At 28.5% G+C, this 10579-nt stretch overlaps 1 pseudogene; it reads right to left on the bottom strand.

Moving 5' to 3' along the window:
- Positions 1 to 3832: 3832 nt before the first annotated feature.
- On the bottom strand, positions 3833 to 10134 carry LOC105965240 (endochitinase EP3 pseudogene; annotated as a pseudogene).
- Positions 10135 to 10579: the final 445 nt, after the last annotated feature.

Raw genomic sequence — 10579 nt, 5'->3', positions numbered from 1 at the left:
CTCCCCGCATTAAATAGGAGCTCCAGTCAAAGGTAACTGTTGAAGAGACCACCACTAGGAAAAGAACGGCCAAGGACGGCGGTGTTTGACCCATGACTGCTGAAGCAAAAGGAGTAAAGAGTACAAGGGGACAAAGAGAGAGAATAGAAGAGTACATGTCTTAATCCAAGGGCTTGGATTAAGCCTTCCAGCAGATTCCCACAAATGGGCTTTTCAACTGTTGGGCCATTCATTTAGTAAGTGTGTGTATTAAATGAGAAATTGGTCTACAGGCCCAAGCACATTGGTCCACAACCTCAACACTCACCTATTTCTTCTCTACTCTATATCTTCTTTTTTGTTTGTTGGAAAAGCATTCAATGTTTTTTTTCTCCTTAATTTTGTTTTTGTTTCTGACATTCTTGGGTCGAAGTCTTCTGATTATTTGCTTTTTTGTTTTGGTTATTATTAATATGTGTAGCAGAAACAACAGTAGAATATTTTATTGTTGTTGAAGGTGCAATTTCCCATGGTGTCTTTGATGTCTCTCCATAGGCCATAGCCCATAGGTAATTAACTTCTTTTAGTATAAGATTGGCTCTGCATTTCTTGATTTTCTGCTGCAACCATTTTACTTTTTTCGAATATTTTGATATGGTTTTGAAGCTCGCGATGTAATTAATCCTGGCTAATCTTATCGAGTAAACCGAACCTTCAAGAATTCAGCAACTGAATCTCGATCGCCATGGCATTAAACAATATTTCACAAAAATTATAAGTCAAACAATTCGGGAAGCCCTTTTACGCAACAAAGACTAACGGAACGGTAGTTTTGTAGTTTCGTCAGTTTAGTTTCCATTTTATCTAACTTATAAGTTTTTTGTTTTAGATTTTTGTTTCACTCACGTTTGTTTTCGGTTCTCATTCACGTTCTTCAATCTTCTTCTTCTTAAGCGATGCTCTCCGTATTTTCTACCCATCACAATGCATCCCTACAAGACCTAAACTAGGTTCGTATCTTACTCTTTTTCTCATAATTTATTGTTTGTCAAAATTTTAATCTTTTACTAATTTAATACATCAATCTTTTTGTACTAATTTTATAGATAGACATTGTGATATACATCATTCTTTTGGAATCCATCAACGAAAAAAATGAAACATATTCTGAATTTCAAAAAAGACACCAGAAAGTTTGTAGCATACGGTTGGTTATAATGCATAACGAATTTCTCCTTACAATCTTTTATTTCTTCTTTATCATCATCCAAGTGTTGTTCGGCACAACCGATTATTTGTTTATTTTTATTTTCACATGAAACGTCAAAGAGAAGAGACGTCACGATCCACCAGAAGATTTGTAGTTCGAGTTAATCCGGCACAAGTTTTACTTTTTTTTCCAAAAAAGAAAATTCTTTTCTTTTGATGCAAAATAAATTTCCTGCAAAAGGTTTGTAGGTAGTTCATCACAGATTTTACTTGCTTGAGCATTTGAGCATGCAGTTTATGTTATCTTCTTTTGCTTCTCTACTTCTCATGATTTTTTAGTAGGTTTATGATTTTCTAAGGTTCCTTCTTTTTTTTTTCGTTTAGTTTGGCTAATTTATTGCCTCTTTTGTGCAGATAGTTTGTAATTTATATACATGTTAACGCATTGTTAGACGATTCATCCCAATCTTGCTTAAATGAAGCATTTATCGAGCACTTGAGTGTACAATTCTCACTGTTCTCCTTCGCCTCTTTTCAGGTTTTCACATTTCCTCAATTATTCGATTTTCAGTACATTTTCACGTTTTAATTTTTGAAGTTTTGAATTTCTTTAGTGCCAGAGTTGCAAGTCGACAAAAAAAAAATGATAATAACAATAATAATAACTCATCCATTATCCGTATTGTTTTTTTCATTTTTATACCGTTTTGCAAGAAACATGTTAAATATTTTTCTAAGTTGTTGACATATTTTTCTGTAGTGTCTCATATCACTTCGATCAACTCTGTATAGCGTTAAAGGTGGCGTGGCCCGTAAGAGTTTCTTGCAACGAATCGAAGTATTAGTTATTTTATTAGATAAACATACATAAATCAAGGAGAGATTTCATTCGAGTTCTTTTGTTACGGTCGCCATAAAAGCTAATATAATCAGCAAATATTATAATCTGCTTATTTTTTTAATCATAACAATTGATGAACTATTCCTGTAATACATATAATCACAACTTATAAATTCGAACAAATTTAAAGGTTCCTTTTTCTCCTATTGAATGAGGTTCCCTGCCTCCCCTTTATATTCTCTTTCGAGAGCACGGCTCCAGATTGTAAGTAATTAATAAAAAAAACAAAGAAGAAAAGAGAAAACTCATGAAATAAATAGTTCTATAAATGTCTCTGCTCTTTCACTTTGCGTTCGGGTGTTTTCGTTATTTTTCTCTTTTTTGAAAAAAAATACTTTGGTATATAGCTGAATTTATAATATTATTTACAAGAAATATATTTATGCTGCTCTTTGAAATTTTAATCAGTTATTTGTTATATTTTGCTCTCTTTTTTTCTGTTATTTGCATTAAAAGAAAAAAAAAATATTAAGGTTCCAAGCTCGGAAAAGTGAGCCTAATGTTTGTTCGTTCTATACACTAACATAATTTGATTTTATTCTTTATATAATTTTTGTTTTAATTTTAAAATAATCAAGTCCTTTGATTTTACTCTTTATATAATTTTTGTTTTAATTTTTAACATAATTCCGTGCACCGCACAAGCTGAATACTACTCCCTCATTCCCTTAATATTTGTCACTTTTGTCATTTGTTCATATTTTAAATTATTTGTCATTTTACTATCACAATGAATAATTAATTGCAATCTTTCAATTTTGCCATTTCTCACTCATAATTAATTGAAATATAATTATTTAAAAATCAATTAATAGCATGGGTATTTTAGTGATTTACAATACTTTTTGCTACTATCTATGCATATTTATTGAGTTTCTTAATATGTGTGCAACTAACAAAAGTGACAACTATTGAGGGAAGGAGGGAGTACTTTATAATAAATATTAAAGGCATGGCTTATTGGTAAAAGAGATATATCCCCTAAACCTAGAATAATAAAGATGTTTGGTTACTAACTTGTGCACAAAACCTCTTCAAGGAAAATATTAGTCAAGCGAAGCAGTGGATATTATTAAAATTTTAATTCTAAGTTGTATATTTTAAATTTCTAATTATTTTCCAGACCCAAAAAAAAATTTAATTTTAATTTTTCGTTACTTGATAACGGGCATGTAACGGCGGGAAGCGAAAGTGTTTAAAATTGAACTTTCGAGGTGAATTTTGTTCACTTTGAAACAACGGGTATACATGATCAACGAGTTTACATTATTCATTATCATTTATTATTGGATACACTCTGGGCTCGTTTGGTTACCGCTATAAGGTGCTATTGACTAAATAGTAGAGGCTAATAACATGTTCGGTTGGTAAGATTCACATTTTTTCAAACCCGCTACTAAAATCAAAGTCTGCTGTTAAATGCTACTATTTCATTAAATTAGTAGCACCCTTCCCCCTGAGATTAATTTAATAGGTGGTGACTAAAAAGGAAAAATACAATTTTATCCTTAAAATTATATTTTATTATTATAAACTAAGTGGTTTTATAGACAATTCATATATAATAAATGATTTTAACAAATTTAATAGAAAATCTAATCTAAGAAACCGAACATACTACTAACTAAATAATTAATTAGTCAGTAGGGAGTTAATCCAATCTAATCCATCAATTATTTTGGTGAAACAAATTAAAAACCAAGATAAATAATCTCATCAATCATGAATTTTAATCACAGGATACTAACATCTCAAATCATTACCTGGAGCAACTCCAAGCTGATCACAATACTGTGTGAAATACTGAACACGAGCGCTAACTGTGTCGGTTCGCCCCATCACATTCAAGTGGCCCGTTTATGGCCCAAATACTATTCGGCGAATAGTAGACCCGAAATATTGCGGTCGTGGCAATTGTTCATCCAATACCACAATGCAGTTTTGAAAGATATGATTCTATCCGTTGCTACTACTTTGAGGTTATTTAAACTAATTTTAACCATAATTTCAATTTTGACCACAATTGTGACCCGCCATCACCGGAGACCGTCGGTCGCCGTCGTTGACCGCCAGAGACCGCCGGTCGCCGCCGTTGACCGCTCGAGACCGCCGGTCTCCGGCGTTGACTTTTTTTTTTTTATTGAAAAAAAAAATTTCCCTGAAATTTTTTTCCGGCCGGTCAACTGCCGTTAACCGTCGGGTCTCCGACGTTGACTTTTTTTTCTTTTTTTTTTATAATTTTGTTTTTTCTTAAAAAAAATATTTTAATTAATATTACTGTCTTGGCAGCTAAATTACTGTCTCCGGCAGTTATTTAACTGTCGGAGACAGTAATTTAACTGTTCATTGACTTTTTTTATTTTTTCTTTCTTCAAAAATATTTTAATTAATATTACTGTCTTTGCTCCTAAATTACTGTCTCCAGCAGTTATTTAACTGTCGGAGACAATAATTTCACTGTTAATTGACTTTTTTTTAAATATTTTAATTAATATTACTGTATTCGTTGTTAAATTAGTGTCTCCAGCAGTTATTTAACTGTCGGAGACAGTAATTTAACTGTTAATTGACTTTTTTATTCTTAAAAAAAATATTTTTAATTAATATTACTGTTTTCGTTGCTAAATTACTGTCTCTTGCAGTTATTTAACTGTCGGAGACAGTAATTTAACTATTAATTGATTTTATTTTTTTTTTCTTAAAAAAATATTTTTAATTAATATTACTGTATTCGTTCCTAAACTACTGTCTGCAGCAGTTATTTAAGTGTCGGATACATTAATTTAACTGTTAATTGATTTTTTTTTTTTTGAAATATTTTTTCTTAAAAAAAACTATTTTAATTAATATTACTGAATTGGCTGCTAAATTACTGTCTCCAACAGTAATTTAACTGTCTTAGACAATCATATTAATAATATTACTGTTCGGGAAAATAATATTCATAATATTACCGTCCCAAACAGTAATATTAGTGTCAGAGACAGTAATTTAGTAGCCAAGACAGTAATATTAATTAAAATATTTTTTTCTAAGAAAAAAAACGACGGAATCTGGCCAGGAAAAAAAAATTCAGAAAAAAAAAATTATTTTCTGAACAAAAAAAATATTTTGGGGGTTAATGTGATATATTTGTTTAAATCGGGGTCAATGTGTAATATTAAGGAAGTTAGAGCATAATGGATACAATTGATAAGAATTATATTATGGAGGGTATTTGAGACTAAAGACATGGGGATGGGTTTAATTGAGAGGATGTTTTTTTTGTGGACCAATATGCATTTAAGTTCCATCTAATGGGCCTTTTTGACATTCGCCCTTAAAAAAAATAGCACCGATAGAATGTATTTAAGTCCATTATAAAAATTGGATGAATAATTGGATTTGTCTACGGTGAGATACCCCGTGTTCTAAACTTATATGAGTTATGCTTCAATCATCATTAATTTTCTAAGATTAAATATGGACCCTAGGAAAATAACATGGTCAAAAAATAAAGCAATTTACCAAAGTATCATTCGATTTTTTTTTTATTAAACTAATATAAAATAGATTAATATCGAATTGTCTAATTTAACCCTGACTATATTTTAATAAATAATTAATTTAAATATGTTTAACGATTTGAGAAGGGTCAACTCAGTGACCCACACCCAGTTTCATTTGATGAAGTCTGGTCAACTCAGTGATTTAGTTTCATTAAAATATGTTAAAAGATTTGAGTCGGGACCCACACCCAGTTTCATTTGATGAAGTCGGGTCAACTCAGTGATTCAATTTCATTTGATGAATAATAATTGCCCTAAAATGCAATCACTAATTGGAAATTGAACTTGAGACCTTTTACTACTATCAACATTGATAACCATTAGAGCACATTAACTTATATTAATACATCTAAGAATTATGTTATATATTGGCAAGACACAATGTAAAGTCATAATAAATATAAGTATTTAAATAATGTTAAATAGAATATTAAATGCGACATTCATTATTATTAAATAATGTTAAATAAATTATTAACAAATTTAATATAATAAAGTTTAAAAATAATATAAAGAACTGCGGTTCAATATCCCCAAATATCTATTATTAATTATATAAATTAATAAACTCCACTATTGAAAAATATAAAGAATACTCAATTAAATATAAACAAATGTATGACTTAGAGCCCGTTTGGCTAAACTTATTTAAAATATCTTATAAGCTCATACATCTGATAAGATGAATTAGGAGATGATAAGTTGTTAGATATTATTTTAAAAATTATTTTTAAGCTGTTTGGAGATACGTAGCTTATACGTTACTTTTAGTTTTTATAAGTTGTTCAGCTGTATAGAAATAGAAGGTCTGTTTATCGCCATAATGACAAAAAAGTATATGATGCCATTATGATAGTTAAACTTATTTGACTCAAATACTTTTGTTCCTAAAATATTATTATACAATTTACAAAATAATTTTACAAATAAAAATAATAATATAAAATTATATATTAAATAAACTAAATGATTTTTTTTATTTTTTTGTATGTTGATGTGATATTTGACTATTCTTTTAAAATAAAATGAAGTGTAATAAAATATTTTAATGAAACAGGTTTGTGAAAGTTTTAATTTTTCGTTCCATTAATATATTGATATAAAATAAAGGCTCGAAAAAAATATAACTTTTTTAATACATAAGAGAAATATAATTTATTATTGAGATAATAAGAATATTCGGGTATTTTTATATACATATAAAATATAAATAGGGAATTTTTTTTTACAATTATTATGATAATTGTATTCTAACTACTTATTAATCTTTATTACAAGAAACGTTGTATTGGTAAAATATAAATGTTATTAGTATTCATGTAATATAATAAAATATTTGAGGATAATTTTGTATTTTGAGTGTTTTAGCAAAGAAGCAAATAAGATCTTCAAGAAAAAAGGTGGGGTGGAGGTATTTTTTTAAAAACATCTTATAAGCTCCCTAACAGCTTATTTTTTGGTAAAAATTAAGATCTTTTCCAATTTTTTAACCAAACACTTTTTAACAACTTATAAGCTCTTAAACATCTTATGAGAAGTTTTTAGGAGCTTATAAGCTTAGCCAAACATACACTTAGAGGGTGTTTGGCTAAGCTTATTTTAAACAGTTGATAAGTTCTTACATCTGATAAGATGTTTTAAGAGCTTATAAGTTATTACATCTTATTTTTATGATTAATTTTTAGAGTGTTTGGATAATAAGCTTATTTCCTATTTTTACTCATTATAAGATCTTAAATAAAATGGTGGGGTAGAGGTACTTATTTAAAAAATCTTATTTGCTCTCCAACAACTTATTTTAAAAAAAAAAAAAGATCTTTTTTAAAAAAATTATCAAACACTTTGGAAGAGCTTATAAGCTCTAAAACATCTTATATGCTCATTTTAACATCTTATAAGCTTAGCCAAACACCCTCTTAATACAAGCTGACTTAATAAATCGATAGTGTTACAAATTCGAATATAAAAAATAAATAAGATGTTTATGTAGAAGAAAAAAAATAGATTGTAACTCATTCCAATTAGTTTTCTTACTTTAAAATAAAACTATATACTCAAAATAGTATATTGTGGTTTTTGTTTTAATATTTAGTTTAATCAAATAGAAATATTTGATTGATTAATTAAGCTCAAATCCTTTCAGTTAGTAAACGTTAATCAATGATTTGAATAATTGAAGCTTAATAATTGATAAGAACATATTAACTGAAGTAATTATTTATAACTAAAGTCTAATTTCTTTTTAATTAAATTTTATCATAACAAATAATAAATTTAATTCCTAACATATGTAAGAATCAAATCGTAAGACTTGAATCGATTAAGCTCAAGTTCGTTTAATTTGTAAATATGTTTCAAAGATTTGAATCAATTAGGTTCAGCCATTGACAAGAACTTATTAATTGAGTTAAACTATTTATAATTAACAAGTCTAATATCCTTTTAATTCAATTTTAATAAAAATAAAAATAAATTTAATTTGTAAAAATTGTAAGAATAAAATCGTAAATAGTAAGATTTAATCTATTCATAATATTTGACTCGATTAAATCTTACGATTACAAATTAAGTTTTATTATTTTTACGATAAAATTCAATTAAAAAAAATACTACACTTTAACTATACATAGTTACTTCGATTAATACGTTATTGTAAATTGTACGTTAAGTTTAACTGATTCAAATATTTGAATATTGTCTACGAATCGAAATGACTTGAGCTTAATCGTTTCAAATCTTTGAATATTGTTTTCGAATTGAACGCACATGAGTTTAATTGATTCAAATCTTACGATTTAAGATTCAATTCAAACATCAAATTATTTCAAAACTCATTTTTAAATTATACGAGATGATCTGCATTTCCTTAGCTTTATAAAATTTATTATATATAGATCTGTTAATATTGGATATTTTTAATAATAATAATAATAATAATAATAATAATAATAATAATAATAATAATAATAATAATAATAATAATAATAATAATAATAATAATAATAATAATAATAATAATAATAATAATAATAATAATAATAATAATAATAATAATAATAATAATAATAATAATAATAATAATAATAATAATAATAATAATAATAATAATAATAATAATAATAATAATAATAATAATATAATAATAATAATAATAATAATAATAGTAATAATAATAATAATAATAATAATAATAATAATAATAATAATAATAATAATAATAATAATAATAATAATAATAATAACAATAATAATAATAATAATAATAATAATAATAATAATAATAATAATAATAATAATAATAATAATAATAATAATAATAATAATAATAATAATAAAAAATTAAAATAAACGAATTAAAAAAAATAAGAAAGGAAAAATAGATAAAGAAAAGAAAGATAGAAACAAAAGAAGAAAAAAAAAAGAAAAAAAAATGGGATGACCTAACTTTGAAAGAAAAAAAAGCAAAACGTGAATTCACGGAGGGAGCTAGGGGTGCGTGAGAGCCCAGGCCTTACGCCTAGGCCTCAGTCCCCACCCCAACCCCATCCTCCTATCCACTAAACTTACCAGCCCACCTCCACCCCTCCCCCTATCAACAACAGATGTTCCAAGTAGTATCTCTAATGCTGTTAGTGTACTAATAGACTATTAATTTTAGAAAGTGCTGGAGACAACATGGCTCCCCTAACGTTTCTTCAATCCTTATTATTATTATTATTATTATTATTAATATATATATATATATATATATATATATATATATATATATATATATATATATATATATATATATATATATGATTTATAAATTTGGTAGCATTAACGGTCCCGCGAAAAACAAATATAGTGCATATCGGTCTCTAGATCATGAAATCTTGGTTCCGGTAATTATTTCAGGGGTGTGATTGTAATTATCAATACCACAGGGACTTTAACGTTATTTTAACATACCGGCACATATGTAGAGGTGCCCAAAAAAAATGTTTATAATTTTGCTACTAAGCTAGTGGGCAAACAACTGATAGCCAAAATCAACCTTCACGTAATGGTCAATTTGACAAAGATGGCCCTAGAACTTATAGCTTGATCGTCAATTCATTAAAATAAAATATTTTTCCTTTTGAATTGTTATAGAGCCAACCTACTAGAGAAACTTACGTCCAGTTTCGTGCATCACGTGTGCAAAGAAGGCCGCAATCTCCCTCTTCGAGTCGTCAGCGGAACCCACCATGCCAAACTGCGTGTACGAGTTGACCGCCTCAAGAAACGCATAGCGCGTTAGAACCCCTTCCTGACGCAGCTCCCGGCGGCCTGATCGGAGATCCCGTTAAAGAACGCGTCAGTCACAATATTACCGATGGAGCCACCGTTGTTGGCAGGTCCGGCAGAGCATGGCCCGGCCTGGCAGCCTCTGCCGCAGTAGTCATTTCCGGTGCCGCATAACCCAAACTGGTTGCAGCACCAGTCTGACGTTGAACCGCAGTTTCGGCCCAACATCGAAGTGGCGGTGGAGAGAAATATTGTTGTTAGTGTGTGTGTTGAGTGTGAATTTTACACTCAATATATTTACTTTACGTGGATCTTTTGTTTAGATTTAATTATATTTGTGTTTTAATTGATTGATTTTGTGTTTTATAGGTGAAAAACGATAATTAGGTGTCCATGAAGGAAAAAAAGATCAAAAAAAAAAGAAAGGAAAAAAGTTGCAAATAAGGAAATAAATCAAATTGGAAGAAGGAATCTCGCAACAGATTTGACAGTGTCCACCATTTCGAGCATATTTCTTTCATACGAACTCCAAACTATCTGATTTCGGCGGCATTGGAAATCTAATTTCAAGGGCTACATTTCTTATTTCTATTTCGTGCAACATTCCAAAATTCGGACTCCAATATGGCCAAAAATCGACGAACAAATCCTGATGGGGGAAAGTGGCGGAAAT

This window comes from Erythranthe guttata, chromosome 7 (genome assembly GCF_056151865.1).
Source record: "Erythranthe guttata isolate IM_541 chromosome 7, IM_541, whole genome shotgun sequence".
NCBI lineage: Eukaryota > Viridiplantae > Streptophyta > Magnoliopsida > Lamiales > Phrymaceae > Erythranthe > Erythranthe guttata.
The sequence above is the reverse complement of the archived record's forward strand: the minus strand, read 5'-3'. Positions and strand labels throughout refer to the sequence as shown.